Source organism: Ochotona princeps, chromosome 10, assembly GCF_030435755.1.
Source record: "Ochotona princeps isolate mOchPri1 chromosome 10, mOchPri1.hap1, whole genome shotgun sequence".
NCBI lineage: Eukaryota > Metazoa > Chordata > Mammalia > Lagomorpha > Ochotonidae > Ochotona > Ochotona princeps.
This window is the reverse complement of record NC_080841.1, coordinates 23,299,384-23,324,126: the sequence shown is the minus strand read 5'-3', so window position 1 is coordinate 23,324,126 and position 24,743 is coordinate 23,299,384.

The window sequence follows — 24,743 nt, the reverse complement described above, 5'->3', positions numbered from 1 at the left end:
GCTAGTTAAGCCACCAGCACGCATTCCTTACTGGTGCTGGTTCAAGTCTCGGCTGTGCTGCTCCTGGCCCAGCTCCCTGCTCTGCACCTGGGAAAGCAATAAAAAGATGAGGCAAGTGCTTGAGCCCCTGTGCTCACACAGGAGACCCAGGTGAGACTCCTGCTCCAGCCCAGCGCAGCCCCTGCTCTGAACCAGCACACGGAAGGTCTCTCCCTTCTTTCTGTCTTGCAAATAAATGAAATAAATATTGAAGAAAGAGAGAAACATTATCTTTAGAATTTGGAGCAGGAATCTTAGGAGGCCAAGTCTGTATCTGTCTCTGAAACAAGGCAGTGTGGATCCAATGCTGGTATGGAACCTCTTATCTCCATGCTTACCTGAAACGAAAACTTTAACAATCCAAAGAATCAGAATTCTTCAGATGAATAATGGTCCTTCAAAGACTTCATAAAAAGTGAAATGAAAACTGGATTTATTTGGTGCAAAATTACTTTTTCTTAAATACGTGGAGAATACATATTCAGAAAAGTTGTGGATTTAAAAGTTTTTTTGCACCAAAAGAAATGCATACTTTGACTTTCATTTGCCCACAAACCCTCTGAAGTCCCTGCTTCGACAATCCATGGTGTGAACTACTACAATATATCAGCGTTGGAAGCTGCATTTCTCCATGCATATGGGAATAACACAGTAGCCAAGATGGATTTCCTACTAATCAGAGCTCATTGAACAAATTTCTCAAATAGGTTTCTAGCTTGCTAATGATCACACAGTCAGTCCTGACTGGCAAAAAATAAGCATCTATTTAATCAATCCAAAGCCTTAAGATATGACAGATCAATTACTTATTGTCATCGCCGGTAAAGTGGTATAACTTTAACAAAGCTGGCGTGTTTCCTTTTTTCCCCAGTCTTCTCTCTGGTACATAAAACTGGATGCTGGCTTAATAACCTAAGGCCATAAAGTCCTGTAACATGCTGGTTCATGCAGGGTGGCAACAGGTTTATTTTTCATGATTATGTAATCCAAATTCCTGTTCCAAGAAAGGATTAGAAAATGAACTATTAAATTGGATTGCCAGCAAGCATATAGTCTAAAAACACATACCTGTTAATGATGGTAAACTCAGACCCTTCTTGTCAAATTCTTCCCTGCACCCCTGTACAAGCTGGTGACTAAATCAAGTGCGACCCATGAGAAAGGGTATCCTGTAGTTGGCTGAGGTTCACCTAGTGCCTTTAAATGCCTACTCAGGATTTTTAGGAAAGATACTTTATCTGCTCAGTGTTCAATAGCAATCCAGTCAGCCAATCTAGGCAGTTAGAATGTGAATACAGTAAGTTTAAAGACTTTTAAAATATGGTGTATGAAGAGCACACTCTAGAGTCAACCCACAGGCTTTAGGTATTAGACAGGTGTTTAGCTGCTGGATTTCTATTTAGAAGAGAAATTCACATTGTTCTTAACCTCCCAGACAAAGCTTGAAACCACAGCAATTAATTGCCTGGAGTTCTGCATTCCTCCAACTCCCAAGCTGGCTTCCTGTTCCTTCTAAGGCCAGACGATGAATGCATTGATTCTTACAACTTGAGAATCTGCCATGGCTTTCAGCCCACAAAGTTCTGGGTGCCAGGCCAGGTGTTTAAAAAAAAAAAAAATCCCTCCAGAGATTTGGATTTAACTTGAAGATAACAGTAAGAGAAGTGCAAACTGAGTTAGGCATTCAGGTAAAGATTGTATCTAATGTAAAGATTCATACACTCCTATATCTCCCTAAAAGGAGTGTTCCAGAATAAATGAGAACCAATCTTGGAAAACTCTTTAACATTCCCTAGGATCTTCTTGGTAGATTTCAGGAATTAAGAGGGAAAAAATAAAAGAGGAGACAACGTGATTTGTTTTTCAAATGTGAAGACAAATGACACATTTGTTTCACACCCCCACCCCCACCCCAGTGGTGTGGTGAGTCCGTGCTTTCTTGTGTAGCCTGTATACACGTTTGTATATTTATTTTGAGCCGAAAGCCAGATGTTAGGGTTTCCTCCACTGACTTCACCAGCTAACACTATTAAACAGGGTCAAGGTCAGAACCTACTGACAATTCTAGATGAGGGCAACAAGCTGTAACTCCTGCAGAGTGTGTGTGTGTGTGTGTGTGTGTGTGTGTGTGTGTGTGTGTGTGTGTGAGAGAGAGACAGAATTGCGGAACTGCTCCTAGTAGGAAGTAGCTATCTGTTGCTGTAGAGTCTGCTTTGAATTTTAAACAGAACAAAAAAGGGGGGGTTGAGGGAAAGAGGAATATCACACCACCAGTTACTCAAATAGCATCTTCAAATTAATTCCCTAGGAAAAACTATTAACCTTTTCTTGTCTGCTTGCCCCACCATTCTAGGAATTTTATCAAAAAGGACAAAACCTTGAATGCAAGGTGGTCAGGATCTGGAGGTGGGGAGGGGGATGGAAGGGTGGAGGTCACTGAATCTTAACTGAGCTGAACCAGAGAGAAATTTCCTTGGCAGTTCAAAAGTTCTTCCTGCAGGCTTTGTGCCAGTGAGAGCCAGCACAGGCCATGGCCTAGTCATGCTGGGGCCTGTTCCTGGGCCTCCCCCACGCTAGACCATATGGAAAGCAGCTCCTCTGAGACAGCCCCACCCTTACGGAGGACAGACTGGCTCCCTCACCTGATGGTGCTTGCTCCCACCATTGGACGCGTGTCCAAACTCGGTTGGCAGTAGTCTCTCCCCAACCCTCTTTCTCTAAGAGAGAGAAAGGGAGAGAGAATGTGATATGGGCTAGGGTACTTAGCTAGCCAGTTCGGACTCCTGAGTTGGAAGCCACACCCTCCCCTACTCCGTGCTACCCTGTGAGTCCTCAGGAACTACTCCCCCATGCTTGGGACCTGAGGCGGTGTCATATAACCACATCCCTTTGGGACCCCTCTGTAGCCCTTGCCAAAGAGGGGCTCACTCTCTCCCTGTGGATAGAAGGGCTTTTGTTAAGCCCACTCTATTCCTTAACATGGTCCACATTCCTCTGTGACTTTCTCATCTTTTAAATAAACTCTATCACATTAAGCTGTATTGGTGGCTATACTTAAACTGCTTTTAAAGTAAGAAGCAGGGCCCGGTGCGGTAACCTAGCAGCTAAACTCCTTGCCTTACATGCACTGGGATCGCATATGGGTGCTGGTTCTAATCCCAGCTGTTTCACTTTGTATCTAGCTCCCTGCTTGTGGCCTAGGAAAGCAGTCAAGGACAGCCCAACAGCCTTGGGATCCTGCTCCTGGCTTTGGACTGGCTCAGCTCTGGCTGTTGCGGCCGCTTGGGGAGTGAATCATCAGATGGAAGATCTTCCTGTCTCTACTCTTCTCTGTATATCTGACTTTCCAATAAAAAGAAATAAATCTTTTTTTTTTATTTCAATAGTATTTTATTATTTATTTCAAAGTAGTGCTAACATAATGTACATACGCATGTTTAATGCATGTGTTGACTTCAAAGCCAGAAGTGAATGGAGATCAATGCTGCCAGTTAGCACTGTCTCCTAAATTCTCTCTTTTTAAATACATTTTATTATTATTCTTATTATTTTATAGTACAGTTTCATATTCCCTTATCCCCTCCCCAATTCTCTCCCCCCCACCTAGTTCCTCTATATCATTGCTAACATATAGTTCTTCATACTCAGTCATATGTCCATCATTGCGGGCCTGGACAATGGCAGAGAGTCCAGAATTCTATTGTCAAGATATAGTAAACAGTTTCATTGTAAGTCCATCTTTGTCTGGAAGCGGAAATGCATACCACACTACATCCTCACATCTGAATGTTAGTCTCCATTTCACAGCTACTGTACATCCCCTTAAATGAAAAGTCATGTTTCAAAATCAACAATAGAAAGAGGAAATTTACAATGCCATGAAGTTAAATGACATGTTACTAGATATGACAGTCTCCATTACACAACTACTGTACATCCCCTTAAATGAAAAGTCATGATACAAAATCAACAACAGAAAGAAAAATAGAAATTTACAATGCCTGAAGTTAAATGACATGTTACTAGATATGACAGTCTCCATTACACAGCTACTATACATCCCCTTAAATGAAGAGCCACAAAACAAAATCAACAACAGGAAGAAAAAAGAAATTAACAACACCAAGAAGTTAAATACCATGCTATTAAATGACTAATGTGTAGCTGAAGAAATGAAAATCAAGAACCTTCTTGAAGAAAATGATGCTATCGTATCATATACGAGTCATTGAATGATTTAATCAGAAGGAAGTGTTTTGAAGAGATGAAACTAACAGAAAACAACAAAACCCATGCGATATAGTTTCTGCTGATTTTTGTTGGTGAAATGTGTCTCTTCTAGACAATAAAAAGATGGGTTTTGTTTTTTAATCCAGTGTACTACTCTATGATGTTTGATTAAGCTTAAGCCATTTACATTCAGAGTTTAATATACATGGGTGTTATGTTGGTCCTGTCATTTTAGCAATGGTTTGTTCATTGGTTTAGTCTTCCGTTGTCATTTTACTGGGATGTTCTTCCCGTTTGCCTTTGGGTTTGGTAGGTGCTATTCCTCTTCTCTGCTAAGAGAACATCTTGAAGTATCATTTGTAGGGCAGGTTTGGAAGAGGCAAATTCTTTTAGCTTTTCTTTACTGTGGAAGAATTTTATTTCATTTTCAAAGACAAAAGAAAACTTTGCTGGATATGTTATCCTGGGCCGAAAATTTTTTTCTTTTAGAATCTTGAATATGTCACTCTATTCTCTTCTTGCCTGTAGAGTTTCCTGTGAGAGATCTCCTATAAGCTTAATTGGCTTTCCTTTATATGTCAATTGATTTTTTTCACGTGCACATTTAAGGATCTTTTCCTTATGTTCAATCGAAGAGAGCTTGATGATCATATGTCATGGTGAAGATCGCTTTTGGTCAAGCCTGTTGGGAGTTCTGTGCCCCTCCGGGATCTTGTTTCCCAATTCTTTCTCCAGATTAGGGAAATTTTCCTTTATTATTTCATTAAATACATTTGCAAACTCAGCTTCTCTTTCTGCACCTTCTGGGACTCTCATAAGTCTTATATTTGGCCTCTTAATAGTGTCTTTTCAATTCTTGAATACTTTTTTTGGCCTGATCCAGCTCTGCTTCCAGCTTTTTGTTTGCTTTCCCCTGGTGACAGGAAATACCTTCCAATTCTAAGATTCTTTCTTCTGCTTGCTTCATTCTACTTTGGAGACTCTCCACTGTACTCTTAATTTGCTCTACTGTGTTCTTAATTTCTGATACACCAGCCTTGATTTGCTTTATTGCTTCCTTAAATTCTTTGAACTCTTGCATTAGCTTCTCATTGTTGATCAGAATCTTTAAAATGAGTCTTATGGATTCTGTGTCCCATTTTCTCGATGTCTTCCTCAGTTAACTCTGAGATTGGCATAGGGTTTTGCTCCCTTGCAGGATTTCAGTAATATTCATTGTGCCTTTGTCTCTTCTTTTGCTCTTGATCATTGTACTTCTGATTAGCAGAGTCTTCTCCTTGGGGCAGGTTTCTAAGCTGTGTCACCCACAGGTCTACAGATTGATTTTACTTATTGCAGTTGGTACACATTTTTCTTGCAGCCATTTGTGCCACAACCTCCAGCAAGTTCCAGGTCTGGGTTCTTATGTCAGATTTCCACTGTGGTCTCCACAGCCCCAGCTCCTGGCTCACCACTCACTACCTCCTGTGATACCGTGGTGAGGCTGCACCATTGTCTCTGCAACCTTTCTCCCACTTCCGGTTGGAGCAGGTCCCAGGATTAGAGAGACACCAGATGTCCTATATAATTAGGTTGTCGGTGGTGCTGATCTTGTCGGAACCTGTTGGACATTAGGTCTGGGTGCCACACGGACCTATTTTGACCCGTACGATGACACAGTCAGTATTATTTTCCTGTGGGACCAGTGCAATCTCGGACCTCAGCAAATTCTCTCGAGATCAGCACATGCGCAGTTCACTATTATCCCCTGAAGTCCCAAAGCTATTGCCACAGTGTACAAAATGGCGCCTGCCGTACAACCACTAAGGTTCTTGATTTGCTGGCTGTCAGATCCGACGACTATCCCAGACCTGCCCTGAGTGGAACCCGTAGAATGCCAAGTCGTTGCAGTGCACCCAGACAGAAATGAGCTCACTCCCAGCTCAGCGCATGCACAGTCCTCTCCCTCGCCCTTTCCTCCTTACGCAAAATGGTGCCAAATTCAGCTCAAGGGGGCTGACTGGACTGTGAAATGCACTCTGTTCTAGCACTGCCCGTCTGAGATCTGCTGTTCTGTCTCTGCTCCTGGTCAAGTCAAATGGACCAGCGGAATGGACAGTTCTTTGTCTGAGTTTACCACCCGAGCTCCGAGTGAAAGTCCCTTCCCACCTGGTTGCTGGAGGAGTTCCGGCTGCTGTGGAGTTCAGATCGCCGTGCTGGAGTATCAGTCACTGCAACACCACACCGTTGTGTCCGCTGCTTTCCTGTGTCTGTCAGTCTCCAGGTACCCCTCTGCTGTTGTTCTGTCCTTTCCTATTTCCTGAAATATGTCCTCTCTCCTTCATCCTGGTTAAATGTTTTTCCATCTGTATAAACGTGTCCTTACCCTATTCCGCCATCTTGATTCTCCAAAAAGAAATAAATCTTAAAAAAAATAATAATAAGTAAAAAGCAAGAACCTGGGAAACAAATATTAGGTAGGTCCAAGCCTAGATCATAACAAATGCAGGGATGGGGCCTATGCACTGGTTCACTTTTCAAAGGCCCACAATGGCCACAGCAGGCCAAAGCGACAAGCCTGGAACTCAACCCACATGCCCAAAGTGGGTGGCAGGAACTCAGACGCCAGTGCCATCCCCACCACACCCCAGACTCTGCACTGGCAGGAAGCTGGAGTCGAGAAGTCAGGTACTCTGACCAACTTAAGGTGTGAATTTCTTTTCTTTCTCGTTTTTTTTTTCCATTTCTGTTATTTCTATTTGAAAAGCAAAGTGACAGAGAGAGGTCTTTCATCCACTAGCTCACTCCTGAGATGGCCTCAATGGCCAGAGCTGAGCCAATCCAAAACCAGGAGTCAGGAACTTCTTCTAAGTCTCCAACGTGGGTGCAGAGGTCCAGAACTTTAAGCCATCCTCTGCTCCATTCTCAGCCATAAACAGGTGACTGGGGGCCCGGCGCCATGGCCTAGTGGCTAAAGTCCTCACCTTGAACACCCCGGGATTCCCTATGGGTGCCGGTTCTAATCCCAGCAGCTCCACTTCCCATCCAGCTCCCTGCTTGTGGCCTGGGAAAGCAGTCGAGGACGGCCCAAAGCCTTGGGACCCTACACCCATGTGGGAGACCTGGAAGAGGTTCCTAGTTCCTGGCTTCAGATTTGCGCAGCACCGGCTGTTGCGGTCACTTGGGGAGTGAATCATCGGACGGAAGATCTTCCTCTCTGTATATCTGGCTTTGTAATAAAAATAAATCTTAAAAAAAAAAAACAACAAAACAGGTGACTGGACAGGCAGTGGAGCAACCAGGACCAGAACTGGCAGCCATATGAGATGCTTGCACCACAGGTACAGGCATAGCCTGCATGCCACAGCACTGGCCTGAGGATGTGAGCTTCTTTTTCTTTCTTTTTTTTTTTTTCAGATTCATCTATTTTTATTGGAAAGTCAGATATACAGTGAGGAGGAGAGACAGGAAAATCCACCATCTGTTGACTCACTCCCCAAGTGGCCACAACGACTAGAGCTAAACCATTCCGAAGTCAGGAGCCAGAACTTCTTCAGGATCTCCCACATGGGTTACAGGGTCCTGAGGCTTTGGGCCATCCTCGACTGCTTTCCCAGGAAGTGAAGCAGCCAGGACATGAACCAAAACCCATATGGGATCCCGGTGTGTGCAAGGTGAAGACTTTAGCCACTAGGCTACCACGTTGTGCCCAGGATGTGCGTTTCTTCACTGCTAGACCAAGTGCCCACCACTCCCAACCTTTCTTTAACCCTACTCTCTACCTTCTTTCAGGAACAACTGCAAACTGCAGGTCCTGTGAAAAACCCTTACCCTATAAAAGACCTCAGCTCACTTGTCATACTCCTTTTGCCAGCCATCACCAAGTTGCTGAAGTTTTCGCTATTTTTAGAAGAAGCTTTGGGCTAGCTAATCAACTCAAGAAAGAAAGGGGGAAAAAGTCTCCTAATTAATTTTCTGGCTTTTCTTTTTCTTAAAAAAAAATATGACTCGAAGATCTCTCCGTCTGACCATATCCATGGAGGTGGGACATAGCTAACTGATTTTCACTGCTGTTGTTTCCAGGCACTGAGCTATTTATGTTTCTCTGGGCACAGCACAGCAACCCAAGCCCATATTTGGTTTTTGCATAAGTCCTCTAACATTAGAAGTTAAAAGCTATTCAAGAGAATGGAAGCTATTTCTTTCAACAAGGATAGGATCAACCCAGGGTGACGTTAGTAACTGTGGCAGGCTTATTTTGTTACCTTTCGCACCTGTCTGCTGGGGAGTATATGCAGAGAATGACACAGAGGGACTTCTCAAAAGTGTGCTCTGAGGATGCTAGAGAAAACATTTTCCCTAATAACTGAAAATACCTTCAATGTCTTTCTTTACATATATTAAGAAATAAAAGGAAAAATATTTTGCTACTTATGCCTCTCCAAGTTTTACATTTTTCTTTGAAATAATAGAGGAGGGTGACATGGATAGTGTTTCTGTGTGTGAGAGAAAATTTCTCCTTAATCCCTACTTCTCTACCCAGGGCAGGCTAAAGGAAATTGAATGCAGTCAACCTGCTGGTGGAGCAGAGATCATGGAGATGCAGTGAGCCTTCCGAATCTCCTTTCCACCTCATTAATTTCAACTCCTCCACCCTCACCCCCTGCTCTCGGGACTTCTAAAGAAAAGCAAAGTAGACCCAAATGGAGATCATTTCCTGACCCCACTCTTGCCTTCCCCCAGCCCCATATGCTCAGTTAGTGGTGCGGAAGATCGTTGTAGAATGAATCAAAGCAAGTGGCCCTCAACATTCACAAGCCAGCTGGTCCCTGCAACTCCATCACAGAACTGTGCAAACAACGCATGTGTCGTATTGATGATTGATGTAAACTGTTACGGAAATGGTATCTTGTCGGCTATCAGCCTTTCCACATTCTAGGTGTTGCAAACTGTTGGAACTTGAGCGGGATTGTGGCTCAGACAGGCATCCAGTGACAGTTCATCAGCTTCTGTAGTTCCAGTCTCTTTCTGTTCTTTGGAGAGTTTTGCATTGTTCTTGCTTGTTTGTTTGTTTTTGTTTTTTTGTAGGATGTACCTATTAATTATAGCCTACATTGAGAAGTGATTGTGATTTTTGTTTCTCCAAAATAGTTCCTGTGTCACCTTACAGTGCACTCTTCCTGTTCTTGCATGACAGGGAGAGAGCGTCCTTGTTGCATGTTACTACAGAAAAACTATTTACTTACAAGGAAAGTGTCAGAATTCACAAAAACAAAGTAGTACATGTGGATGCTATCATTAGGAATCAATCAAGTTTTCTGGAGCAATCAGCCTCAAGTGAAAACAAAAACAAGCCAACAAAAACTAGCCAGAATCATAGTCATGTTAAACAGGGAGGGAGGAATTAAGGCAAAGATAATCAGTAGGGACTAGAAATGAAAGGAGTTGGATAAGGCGAATTTCCGGTGAATTGCAGGAAACCCTACTCAAAACTTACACCAAGACCAATTTCATCTCCTTCTTTCCCCTTGCTCAGAATTCTCATGCGTAGGACAGCTGCCACTACTAGTGGTTGAGTCCATATTTGGATAAAGTTTGATGCTTAAATCTCCAACATAAAATTAATGGACTGGCAAGTCAACTGCCTATCAAATGCCTCAGCTCGGTGCTAAGAACATTTAAGGAGGAAAATATTCTATGCCCTTGTCAAGATACTGGCATGAAGAAATAAGATGCATTTACCAATGACATAAAAGTGAAGATTGAAAAGAGGGCAACCTTTTCAGCAGGGTGTCTTGGTAATTGTTGTGTGTCAATCTGTCTAAACTACGGTGCCCACTTGTTCGCTAATCTGAACACTAATCTAGACTTTACTGAGCAAGTATTTTGTAGATGTGGTTAATATCCACAAGCAGCTGACCTTAAGAAAAGGATTATCAAGGATAATGTAGATGAGTCTCATCCAACTGGTTGACAGATCTTAGGCACCAGATTTCCCCAAAGAAAATAAGAAAGTGTGCCCCTAGATTGGAACAGGCATTTCTGCCTGAGTTTTCTAGTTTACCAGTATAGAAATTTCAGATTTGTCAGCATCCGTAACATACAAGCTTCTATCTGTTCCTACATCCATCTGCCTACCTATCCACCATCTACTTATGTTACTACCTACCTATCTATCTGTCTGTCTATTGCAGATTGTCTCTCTGGAAAATCCTAACACAAGGAACAACTAAAGACTCAAGGGGGAGAATCCAAGTACCTATGAAACTGTGTCACATAATACAATGTAATTAATGAATTAAAAATAATAAATAAATTTAAAAAAAAAAGACTCAAGGAAATGATATTGACTCTGAGCTTCAGTAAGGAGCCAATGATGTGAAAGGCAAAAATTTGCCATGTGCTTTCACTAGGGAAGGGCAAAGGTTCTGAAACAGAAAAGAGCTTGGCATTAACAAGGAAATGAGGAAGAAATAGGCATGTCTTGGGCACAGTGAACAGAAAGATGGCACAAGATGAGACAGGAGAGGTTTTCAGAGGTTAGAGAATGCAGGACTCATACTGAAATGTTTGGATTTCTTTTTCAATCTACTATAGCATGCTATGCAAGCTTTTTATACTTGGACACAAATATTAGCTTCCTAGAGAAGAGATTGGAGGAGAGCCAAGATTGGAGGAACACAAATACTTAGGATGTTACCATAGTGACCCAGGTGGAAAATGATGATAGCTCAGTGTGGAGGTGGGGAAGATAGGAAGGCGTGGGTCGATGTGAGATTTTATGATAGAATGAATCAAGAAAGTGGTGGGAGCAGAGCATGTCAAGGATGTTTCCAGAGATCTAACTGGAACAATTGGGTAGATGATGGTGGGGAGACTGAGACAGAAACAAGAGTAAAGAATGCAAATTTAGCTACTGTTGATGCTGGAATACAGAAAAGAGAGTTCGGGATAAAACGTAAATGTTATTTGGGAGTGGTCACAATGCAGATGACATTTGGAACTATGAAGGGAGAAGGCAGAGTGAGTGGTACAACAAATTACCCTGGAGAATTCCAACTCATGGAGTGGAGGAGTAATCAAAGAGGAGAGAAAACAAAAAAATACTAAGAGCATGGCAAGAAAAGTTGTGTTTCAAGAGAAAGTAGTCAATATGCAGTGCTAGCAAGGAGCCAAGACAAAAGAGGACAGAAGAAGAACCTAGGCTTGGGCTCTAGGCCCACCACCAAGTGTCCTGGTGTCCTTCCACTTAGTGCATTCATCATTCACAGTATGTTTATAACTACAAGGCCCCTGTCCTGGCTGATGCCCTAGAGCCGCTCAGCCTCCCACATACTGGTCTTCACAGCTGAATACACATGGGGGCCTGGTTCATTTGTTTGTCTAAGGGAGGAAGAACCACTGAGTACCTGAGAATGAAGCAGGAAGAGGAGAGAGGTGAGTGAAGAAAGCACAGGATGTTTTGCACAACTCACCCTAGCTGCAGAGAGCCCGTATGAAGCAGCACCTTATATTACGTATGAATTGTTCCGAAAATTTAAATTTCCAAGGTTCTGGTTTCCCTCAATATTTTTTTCTTCTCCGCCTCATAATACTTAGCTCAATTTTTAATTATAAATCTATTTGTAAAACTAATTTCTTCTACATTTATATCCATATTGCACTACATCTTCCATGAGCAAAGACCCTCCATGGTTGTAACTTATAACCAGTGCCTGGCACAAGGTATGATGTGTAGTAAAAGTTGAAGATACAGTTGTTAGTCAGTAAATGATGATAGTGAGTGTAGTCTTGGAAAGTTACAGTAATGTACTTAAAGGCATGATTACATTAGAAAACAAACTCAGTGATCATTTGTGTTGTTATGATCATTTTTATGCTACTTGTTTATGCTACTGCTCTTCACCAATAGGTAAGCGGTAACAAACACTAGAAACTTAAGAAATTATTTGAGAGAAACATAGGAAATAGAGAAAATGTAATGTATTAATACATTTTTGTCAGGGAGTTTACAAAAGACCATCACTGTTGCATATTTGCAGTAGAATATCTCACTACTTACAGAAATTCTGCACTGGCATTTTGAGATTGAAATATTTTTTATTCACAGTCCTATACATCCAGGTATAAGGTAGTCAATGTTCTAGAACCATGGGTAGTCCACAACAGTGTAGTTACTAGGGCATCTTCTGAAACAGGTCCTTTGGGGGGCAAGTGCAGTGGCATAGTATACTAATCCTCCACATGCGGTACCACCATCCATGTGGATGCTGGCTGGAGTCCTGGCTGCTGCACTTCCAATTGAGCTCCCTGTTGGTGGCCTGAAGCGGCAGTGGAGTGCTGAGCACCTGCACTCACGTGAGGAACCTGTAAGAAATTTCTGGTTCCCAGCTTCCAATCAGCCCGGCTCTGGCTATCACAGCAATTTGGGGAAAGGTCCAATAGAGGGAGAACTTCTCTCTCGCTCTCTCACTCTCTGTAACTCTTTCAAGTAAAATATATAAATCTATCTCTTTTTTAATTAGGACTTTTGGGGAAGAAACATATAGAAGAACTAAGAATTTTCAATACATTACAGAAGGGATTCTATCTTTTCTTTCTTCCTTTTTTTTATAAGGAGATTGTATTTTAGAGAAATCAGAAAACTATACAATTTTGGAGCTAAGAGAGTCTTTAGGCCAAGTCCTCTTAGTGTATAATTTGATATTCACATAGGCAGTAGTTACAGCATAATAAACTCATACAGATGTCTGACCTCAAGTCCAGATCCTAAATCATGGATGTGGGTGTGAAAAATCTGGGTATTAGCTCCATACTTCTAATCAACAGTGGGGCAGATAGGTGAAAAAGTCTACATGTATAGCCCTAGTGAGCTAGCTAGCATGAGAAACAATCCCCAAAAATATTTATTTCAAAGGCCTGGAATTTTTATGTTAGTTTTTCTCCAAAGTGAGGCATAGCTGGACTGTTCTGACGATATCCCAATTTTAGTACAAATGAAAATGTCACTTTCTCCCCTTATAAACTCTTGCTGAGACACAGTGGTGAGCTCACCCTGTGTCACACAGACGGGCTATGCCATATGTTCCAGCAACCCAGACACGGCCACTACCAGCTGGATTCAGGATGTCGGATACATGAGTCATAAAGCCCGATCCTGTCAGCTCCTTGAAACTCAAACTCCCTTAGTTCTGCACAGTTTTGATAATAACTGATAGTCTTGTATGATATGTATTAGTAGTTATTCTCTTAGTAACAAAATATATTTAAGAAATGATCATGGGCCCGGCAGGAAAGCCTAGCGGCTAAAGTCCTCGCCTTGAACACTCCGGGATCCCATATGGGCGCTGGTTCTAATCCTGGTGGCCCCACTTCCCATCCAGCTGCTTGCTTGTGACATGGGAAAGCAGTTGAGGATGGCCCAAAGCCTTGGGACCCTGCACCCGTGTGAGAGACCTGGAAGAATCTCCTGGCTCCTGGCTTCGGATGGGTGCAGCTCAGGCCATTTGGGGAGTGAATCGTCGAACAGAAGATCTTCCTCTCTGTCTCTCCTCCTTTCTGTATATCTGCCTTTCCAATAAAAATAAAAGAAGCAAATCTTTTAAAAAAGAAGAAGAAATGATTACTATGTACAAGTAGAACTATTATTATTTTTTGAGAGTACTTGGTTTATACATTGAAATTGGTTTCAGAGAGTATGTTGACCGCAAATCAAGAAAGGCCTATTTTCAGTCATACACAAAATATACACAGGGAAGTAACTTTTTTAAAAAAATATTAATTAATTAATTAATTCATTCATTTATTTATTTATTGGAAATGCAGATATACAGAGAGAAGGAGAGACAGAGAGGAAGATCTTCCATCCGATGGTTCACTCCCCAAGTGGCCACAACAGCTGGAGCCAGAAGCCAGAAGCTCTTCCAGGTCTCCCACGCAGGTTCAGGGTGTCAAGGCTTTGGGCCGTCCTTGACTACTTTCCCAGGCCACAAGCAGGGAGCTCGATGGGAAGCAGTGCTGCCGGGATTAGAACCAGGGACCATATGGGATCCTGGTGCGTGCAAGGCGAGGACTTTAACCACTACACTTTTGCGCTGGGCCCCACAGGGAAGTAACTTATGGAATAGATACTGTTCACTTGTCCTGGAGCGGTTTTTGGACACAGCTGGCCAAGCTGCCGCTTGGAATGTACACACCGCATGTCAGTGCACCTCCATGGGAGGCCCACTTCCTTTGCTATCCACTTCCCTGCTGGTGGGCACCCTGGGCAACAATAGGTGATGGTCTAAGTCCTTGGGCCCCTGACACCCACATGGGGAGCCCAGGAGAAGTTCTTGGCTCCTGCCTTTGGCTTGGCCCGGCTGTGGCTCTTATGGCCATTTTGGGGAACAAATCAGCAGACGGAAAATCAGTCCTCTGTTTCTGTCAGTCTGCCTTTTAAACAACCGGAAACAAACGAACATGATGCAATTTTGGTCCTCATTTGAGCATTATTTTCTTGCTTTGTGTGAGTCAAGAAATACAAAGTTAGATTTTAGTATACCCTGTATTTTTAATATTTCCAGCAAAAAGCTATTTTAGCTAGAAATAGTGTTCTGGGTTACAACCAAGAGTTCTTTCCTTAAATCTTACTCTTGTTTTCATGTTTTAATGATGTCATAATATTTGTTGAAGTTTCATGTTATGCATCACCTACTTTGATTCTTTTTAATATTAAATTTATTATTATTATTAAGGGTTTATTTATTTTTGTTGGAAAATCAGATATATAGAAAAGGGAAGAGAAAGAGAAGATCTTCCATCCACCGATTCATTCCTCAAGTGGCCGCAACGGCTGGAGCTGAGCTGATCCAAAGCCAGGAGCCAGGAGCTTCTTCTAGGTCTCCCATGCGGGTGCAGGGTGCCCAGGCTTTCAGCCATCCTTGATTACTTTCCCAGATCACAAGCAGGGAGCTTGTGATTAAAAACAGTGCCCTCATATGGGCGCCGGTTCTAATCCCGGCAGCTCCACTTCCCATCCAGCTCCCTGCTTGTGGCCTGGGAAAGCAGTTGAGGACGGCCCAATGCATTGGGAACCTGCACCCGCGTGGGAGACCCGGAAGAGGTTCCAGGTTCCCGGCTTCGGATCGGCGCGCATCGGCCCGTTGCGGCTCACTTGGGGAGTGAATCATCGGACGGAAGATCTTCCTCTCTATCTCTCCTCTGTATATATCTGGCTGTAATAAAATGAATAAACCTTTAAAAAAAAAAATAAAATAAAATAAAAACAGTGCCCATATGGGATCCCAGCACATGCAAGGCGAGGATGTGCCGCTAGGCTACTGCATCAGGCCTATTTTATTATTTTATGATACAGTTCCATAGGTTCTAGGATTTCCCACCTCTTGTCCCCGAATTCTCACCTTCCTCCCCACTAATTTCCTCTATATCAATACAATAGTAGTCCTTCAAAATCAGTCATGTCTATCAATATGCTACTTAAATATATCCTGACATTGTATTGTGGATAATAACATATTGTTAAGATATATTCTATAGCTTCATTGGGAGTTCATCTTTGATTTGGAGTAGAGACGCACACTGCATTGTACCTTCACATCTGGATGTGACAGTCTCTATTGCACTGTTAGTATACATCCCGTTAAATGAAAAGCCATAAAACAAAATCAAACAGGAAGAAAAAGTAGAAAATTAACAGCAACATGAAGTTAAATAACATAATATTAAATAACATAATATTGACCAATGTGTCACTGAGGAAATGAAAAACAAAATCAAAAACTTTTTTGAAGCAAACATTGGTACTATGTGACCAATGAGTCCATGAGGAAATTAACAAAAGAAAATTAACTTTTTGAATGAATGAAAATAAAAACAAAAAATATCAGCCTCCCTCCCTTGAGAAGTAGCAAAAATAGTATTGAAAGGGCTATTGATCACAGACATTTTTCTTTTTTTTTTTAAGATTTTATTATTATTATTGGAAAGCTGGATATGCACAGAGGAGGAGAGACAGAGAGGAAGATCTTCCATCCGATGTTTCACTCCCCAAGTGAGCCGCAACAGGCCGGTGCGCGCCAATCCGATGCTGGGAACCAGGAACCTCTTCCAGGTCTCCCACGTGGGTGCAGGGTACCAAAGCTTTGGGCCGTCCTCGACTGCTTTCCCAGGCCACAAGCAGGGAGCTGGATGGGAAGTGGAGCTTCCGGGATTAGAACCAGCGCCCATATGGGATCCTGGGGCGTTCAAGGCGAGGACTTTAGCCGCTAGGCCACGCCGCCGGGCCCGATCACAGACATTTTTCAAAAGAACAAAAGAAAAAGGGTAATAGACATATGAAAAAAATGCTCAGGCTGGCTAGTTGCCAGGGAGATACACATGCAGACCACACTGAAATTCCACTGAACTCCAGTAAGACTGTCTGACATTCAGAACTCTACTAACAACACCTCCTGGTGCGGCTGTGGGAAGAAAGGTACCCTCCTTCACTGCTGGTCGCAGCGTAGGCTAGGACAACCACTATGGAAGTCAGTATGGAGAATGCTAAGAGAACTGAAAATTGATGTGCCGTATAACCCAGCTATCCCACTTATGGGAATATATCCAAAGGCAATGAAATCTGAAGATGAAAAAGGGGTCAGCAGAACAATCTACAATAGCAAAAACATGGAAATAACCCAAATGCCCACCAAAAGAAGAGTGGATAAAGAAACGGTGGTACATTTACTCCGTGGAATACTATTCAGCTTTTAGAAAGAATAAAATTCTACATTTGCAACCAAATGGTCGCAACTTCAGACCATTATGCTCAGTGAAATAAGTCAATCCCAAAAGAACAAATATCACATGTTCTCTCTGATATAAGGCAATCTTCATACAAAATAGTTTGATTCTTATTACAGATTTGAGAAAACATAGTAGCGATATTCTCTTAAGAAAACCAACTATTGAACACATTACCTTTAGTCTATCACTAAGAAAAACTCTTCATGTTTATCACAAAGCATGCTTTCACTCAAAATGCTGTGTTAAGTACAAAGATCTGCTTCAGTCTTAATACATCTTACTCCACTGTAAATAGCAGGGACTTATGGCCTGGCACGGTAGCCTAGTGGCTAAAGTCCTCGCCTTGCATGCCTGAGGTCCCATGGGGTCGTCAGTTTGTGTCCCAGCAGCCCTGCTTCCCATCCAGCTTCCTGCCTGTGGCCTGGGAAAGCAGTAGAGGCCCAAAGCCTTGAAACCCCGCAGCCACGCGAAAGAGCCAAAAGAAGCTCCTGGTTCCTGGCTTTGGATTGGCTCAGCTCAGGTCTGGCCATTGCGTCTACTTGGGGAGTGAACCAGTAGATGGAATATCTTTCTGTCTCTCCTCCTTCTCTCTCTATCTGACTTTCCAATAAAAATAAATAAATCTTTTTAAAAAGTAGTAGGAGCTTGTTAAAAGTTTCAAGATTAATGTTAGCATTAACTTATATACATAAAAATGAAGTTAGTATTAATCCCTATTCCGTTACACATAGTCAAATCGATTACATCTTAAACAAATGTCATTAAGTATTTATAAGGAGTTTGTAGAAAAAAACTGAGTAGAACAAGCTCTCCTTAATTAGAAAAAAACTTTCACAAAAAGATTACATTAATTTTATGGAACATATGGGGCTGGCTTGACAGATGGGTGGAGTGGGCAGTCCCGGCATGCAGAGAGGCCCTGCACATGCAGCGTCCCGCTTGTTAGAAGAGAGGGAACAAGGTCCAGGAAGGTATGAGACCATGTTTCTATTTGTGTCTTCGTTCTTGTGAGCTTCTGGTTCTCCTTTCTGGACAAGTCTGTTGTGGTAAACTGATCAACTGCTTCAATGAAGCCTAGCTGCGATGGATGGTTAAACAAGACAAAGCAAGAGTTGGCCAGTTGTTGTTTTTTTTTTTTTTATGTCCTCAACCGACTCAGCTCTCCTGACTTTGAATTCAGATCACAGGTCATGGAATATGTCAAAAGGGAAGTATAAGTTTCATGAAATATAGAACTGAAAATCAATATTGGTGTTCACAGTTGGAAGGAGCTCTTCATGACACATAGGGTTTGTTTGCTTTTACTGAAGATTCTTTCTGGCTTCTTTCTGGCCAATGTTAAACACTTCCGTTTCCTAAACTTGGGACTTTTATCTTGTGTTTCCTTCAAAGTCAGGCATCTGCAAATTGTTTATTTGTTTGGATTGTGTATTTTGTATATTTGATGCATATTTGATACCAATAAATGCATCATTTTCTCTACATATTGTTAGCAGTTTCATATACATAATTCCAAACTGAAAAAAAATTGTATGCATGTTCCATTAAAACATGGAACAATTCACAATCAGCACGTTATAACAGTTAATGCTTAATTCCCATTTTTTCTTGCATACTTACGTACTATATATATATACATTTACATGTTTGTATATTTGCATATGTATATGTATAACACTTGTCTGCACCAGTATGGAATACATTAAAACTATACTGCTATCCATCTTCTAACTCTAGAATTATCTGGAGGTAAGACTCGGATGCCTTAAACAATTTAATATAGTATCTCTACAAGAAGACACTACCTTATTTTAAAAAATCTTTTTAAAAAGATTTATTTATTTGTATAGGAAAGGCAGATTTACAGAGAGCAGGGGAGACAGCAGGTTCTTCTGTCTGCTGATTCTCTCCCCAAGTGGTCACAATGGCCAGAGCTGAACTGATCCAAAGCCAGGAGGCTGGAGCTTCTTCCAGGTCTCCCATGCAGGTGTAGGGTCCCAAGGCTTTGGGCTGTCCTCAGCTGCTTTCCCAGGTGGTATGGAATGCTGACATTGTAGTGAGTGGCTTAACTTACTGTGTCACAATGCTGCTCCCTCCCCAGCTTCCCCTTACTGTTCTCTCTGTACCCTCATTAGCAACAGAAGGCCAATAATTTAGAGCAGAGAGAACCAGGGAAGAGTAGATGCAGAGAAGGTTAAAGAGGTAACCAGAAGCCAAACCACTAGGATCACTAAAAAAATCATTTTTTCTTTTGCCATTTGAAAATCTCTGTCTTGCACTTCGCACCACCCCAGAGATGCCGATCACAGACCAACGTCCAGCATGTGTTTTCTTAACATTAATAAGGTCATATCAGCCGATACCCTAGCCTCTGAGATGTAGCAGAAGTCTGCTCAAAACCAAGCTTCCTTGGCAAACTGCCTTTTCCCTGCTGGCTGCAGGAAGCCATTCCTGACCCTCATTGGTCACTGAGAAGTGCGCTAACTGCCCCTGTGCAGGTTGTCGGGTAGTCTTCAGTCATGTAGCGAGGCAGCCACTCCCTTCTCCCTCATTAGGCAGCCAAGAGGCAGGTTGGCTTGGGGGACATTTTGATTCAGTGCCATGGATTCTCGTACACAGCCCTCATGTCCCCGGGGGGCGCCCCACATCTTCCCTTCTGGCTGGGGTGTGCATGTTCTTTGGAAAGGCATCTCAAACACCGGGTGCCTGTTCCCTACCCCACTGGAAGTCGTTCCTGGTGGCTAATCACAGCGAAAGAATCATGTTCCCTACCTCTCGGAAGGGTGTCCTGGTTACAGCTGCTGATGCTGGACGCAGGTGCACTCCTACTCATGTTTTTACTTTTCTGTCATCTCTGAATTTGTAGCTGGTCTGGAAAGCTGTCCAACTTTTTCTGTCTATAAATCTAGTTGGCATTGTTTGTTGACAACCTCATCTAGGTGTGTAAATTACATTAAATGAAAATAAGCCCAGAACCAAGGCTGTAAGAGGGGAAAAAAAATACACTTGATCTTAGCCAAAAGGCTGAGAAGCAATTAAAAAAAAAAAATCAACTGGCACCTACTAGGGCTTTGAATTTTTTGTCTCAGACTACTGGGAAGATAAGTCAATGGCCCAGAAAATTGAAATCCAGCTTTCTCGAACTTTTCATCCGAATGAGATACAGTTGGTCAGTGCAGCTACAAAAATTACCAGAGACAGAATCATCAAGAGAGCCAGCCGTGTCTGGACCAGCCCCTTTCTTATGAACGCCATCACAATGGGGCAAGAAAGGCAGACCACTGGCTCCAAAAATTTTTTTCTAGGGTTGACAGGAAAAGATTGAAAAACGTACCTATTGACTTCGTAAGCCAGAAATGTCTTGGCTGACTTGACTTCTTACAAAAGCAGGCCATTGCTATTCTTCATTACCTGTGAGCAATGACTTGAAGAGTTGACTTAGAATCTGTCTAAGCCACTTGGCCTCTATTCCCACTGTGATGCCAAGCAATGGCAGCAAGCAGGTATTTTGGAGAAGATTCTTTGCAGATAATCACAGATATTGTTGACCTGCACTCACATGAGTCTGTGATGTTGTTCACAGTTCCTTAGCCAGCCACATTACATTATATTGTCATGTAGCCTCCTGTCACCTGGGCCAAGTGGGATATCAACAAGATGAAGAACAGTTTAGTTCAGTTCATGGATGAGAGATTCATGACTCATTATTTGTAGAGATTAGGGTATTTTTGACCTTCTAGGATTGATGTCATGGAACAGAAACTACACCTCACTGAGAAAGTGTGACTTCATGTGAAAGGCAGTCAACTGAGTGCTAGAGGGACTATTGATCCAACTTGCTACTTCTTGGACTTAAGCTAATAGGTAGGGACATAAACTCATAGAAACCTTGCGAGATAATGAAATAAATAGTTGCCAGGTATTAAAGTTTCTCTAAAGGATTTGCTGGCGTAAATGGTATCATCAGCTTCCATTTCTCTTGTACTTAGTACACTCTGAAAAGATGGATTTAAAACAATGGTGAACGGCTGGCATCTGACTCAGTGGGTACAATGGCCCGTGGTGCCCCTTGCTCATGTCAGAGTGTCTGGTTTTGAGTTCTAACTCTGTTCCTGACTCCAATGTTCTGCTAATGCTCATCCTGGAGGCAGAATATGATGACTCAGCTAATTGAATCCCTGCCACTTGGGAGGTCCAGAGTTGAATTTTTAATTCCTGGTTGTTGGGGAATATTTTTGGAGTTAACTTTCTCTCTCTCTCTCTCTCTCTGCCTTTCAATTAAACCTAAATTAATTTAATTCAAAAAAGACAAAAAAACAATTAGAGACACATTCTGGTTATGCCCGTCCATCAGCCCAATCTGATATCAGCTGTGTAAACTGTACTAGAGAATCCTGAACATAAAATTTACCCTTTCCCGCCCCTGCTGTTTTTGGCATATTATTTCTGCTACTTCCTAACTCTATTCCTAACATATGGTGGTATTCAGTGACCTGAGCAAAACCAGGCACGTGTAGAAAGAACATGAACTTCAGAATTCAAGCCAGATTCGAATCTAATCTGACTTCCATTATGGCCCTAAGTTCTTAATATCTTGGTACATATAGAAGCACAAAGGACTTAACATCTCCTTTTATTTCTCACCTAAAATAAGTAAACATAAAACAACCACTTCAGTGCATTGGACTGATTGGATTTTGATGACCAAATACTACACTAGGAGGCTTAAACCTTAATTTTCCTCTCATTTCTGGAGGCTGGAAGCCCAAGAGGAAGGTAACCATGCAGGTTCATCTCCTTGAGGCCCTCTCCTTGGCTTGTGGTGGGTGCCTTCTCACTGTGTCTTGACATGATCTATCCTTTGTGCAACGGCCCAGATAAGGAGCCCTGGTCTCTCTTCTTCTGAATTGAAGACTATACGTGCATGGAATTCAGGCCCTAATCTGATGACTTTCCTTAACCTTAACTGACTCCTTAAAGGCCTTATCACCAGATACAGTCATAGTGGGGATGCCTGGCATGCATGGTATAGGTAGAGGGAAGGGACTGAGATAGTCCAAGACTCTCCATTGCTTATGCCCTCACTGATGCGGCTTCAGATGCTCCCTCACTCCCCTTTCCCCAGCTACACCTGAGAATTGTCCTTCATACCCAGCGGGCTGGGCCCAGCCCAACACCCTAAGCAGATAACTCCAACCTAGATTATCTCTCAAAAGTTTGAATCTAAGATTCAGTCCTTGTTGAAGGAGAGAATCATCAGGTTGATGATAATACTAGGTGACAGTACCCTCAGGTAGATATTCTATAGGTGAAAAAAATCGGCCCCGAGAGATTTACTACTCTGCCCAAGTTACACAGCTATGGGAAAAGTAGAAGACAGCCATCTCCTTCAAAGGGAGAGGTTCCCTGGCACTGCCCCTTTTTAAAATAAAGATTGATTGATTTGAAAGTCAGAGTCATAGAGGGTGGTGGGAAAGACACACACAGGAGATCGTTCATCAACTGGTTTATTCCCCAAATGGTCGTGGAAATTGAGAGTCAGGAGTTCTTCCAGGTTCTCCCACATGGGTGGCAGGGGCCCAAACACTTGGACCATCATGTTACCTTCCCAGGCACATTAGGCAGTAGCTGGATTGGAAGAGGAGCAGCTGGGACATCAGCCTGCATTTACTCAGGATGCCAGCACTGCAGACATGCAGCTTAACTCACCATACCAGAGCACTGGCTTCTCCAGTCCTCTTTACCAGGGATTCCACGTGGTCCAGAACCCTTGCAGACCAAAAGAACTTCTACAAGACTATTTGTCCTGCCTATCAGATCTGTCATACCGTGCTCAGAATACAAAGTATATGCAAATGGCTATGAAAAAATCGTTTTTAATCTTATTTTTAAAGATTATTTATTTGAAAGGCAGAAAGAGAGAGAGAATCTTTTGTCTGCCGGTTCATTTCCTAATGGACGATGATAGCCGGGGTTGGAATAGGTGGGGGCCAGGAACTCCATCTGAGTGACCCATGACTGCCAGGCATCCAAAGACTGGGGCTGTGACTTGCTGTCTACCAGGCACATGAAAAATGGTTTTTAAAATTGACTCAAGTTCATGACAGAGTTCAACACTGTTTAAAGCTAACTGAGGATGTCCCCTGAGAAGAGACCCTAGGGAAAGCAGAAGTTCCTTTCTGGGCAACAAGGCAGCAAAGATCAAGTTGGGAGTGACAACAGTTGAAATGGGCAGGAAACCTGATTGTGCCTGGGTGTGATTTCTTTCAGCTGTTGCTAGAGGCAACACTATCCTTCCTATAGTGTATGTTGCTGTCGCACAGGCTTTAAACAAATGAGTGTGTCTTCATATTTTCTTGGGAAGCAGAGATGATTCTATTTTCAATTGTTCTTTTTGACATAGCTGAATCTGATATCATTGCCCATAGGGTCAAATGTAGTTGCCAGAGAAAATGACCCAGTGTTCCAGAAGGAAAGACCTATCTTCCCCCTCCAAGTTGAAAAAATACAGCTTGTACATCATCTTTGGCATTCTTTCTGAAATAAAGTAACAAAGAAATAGTTCATTTGTGACCTAATTGGCAAGCAAAGAGTAAGGTCCTTCCTTTTTAGACTCAGGGTAGGAGGAAGTTCTATTGGAAAACAGGGAGCCTTTTACAAGAGCGGTAAAGGGCAGAGAAATGAGGTAGGGAGGAGGCCAGGGATGGGAGTGCATCAGGAATGAGACATCTGAGTTGGGAGGAGAAATGAAACGGAAGACAACTTGTCACAGGAAGGGGGTTGGTATGCCAGGCTTCCCAAAGCAGAGCAATCCCAAGAAACATTTCTTTCTAAGATTTAGTTATTTTCATTTTTCAAAGGCAGATTTACAGAGGAGAGTTAGAGACAAAAATTTGCCATCTGCTGGTTCATGCCCCAGGTGGTCTCAGCAGTTGGAACTGAGCCCATCTGAACCCAGGATCTAGGAACTTCTTCCCGGTCTCCCATGCCCGCGCAGGGTCCCAAGGCTTTAGACCATCCTCTACTGCTTTCCCAGGCTACAAGTAGAGCGTTGGATGGGAAGTGGAGCAGCCAGGACATGAACTGATGCCCATATGGGATCCCGGCACTTGTAAGAGCAGGATTACCAATTGAGTCATTGCATGGGGGTTCCCCTTAAAAGAAACATTTTGCAATTTTGTCAGATCAGAGCCTCCAGAAAAATCTAGGATGACACTTTAGCAGGGCTGAGAACAGTGTTACTTGCCTGCTTGGGGAAAGCTGTGCTACCAATGGTGTGTCGTTTTCAACCAAGTTGAAGACCCCAATGGATGCAAGCAAAAAGGAAGAAGTAGTTTGTATTCTGGCTCTGAAATGATTCTGAATGGAGGCTGTGAAGCCCTGAGGGAGAACTCATCACACATGGCTACCATGTTGCCCATATCTAGAGTATCCAGTCCACATTGCCAGCTGGTTTAATTCCTGGAGTTGGGTACAGGGGGTGTGGCTGAATGTCACAGCTCTGTCTAATCATCAGCTTTAAAAAAAATCACGAGGTAGCCACGAGTTCATCTTCCAATGAATTTTTTATTTGTTGCTAACAAACTTTTTAAATGTATACAACCTTTGACACATTCTTACATGCAACTGTTGTAAAATGTTCTTTAAAAAACTTCTTACAAAAGATTTTATTTTTATTGGAAAGTCAGATATACAGAGAGGAGGAGAGA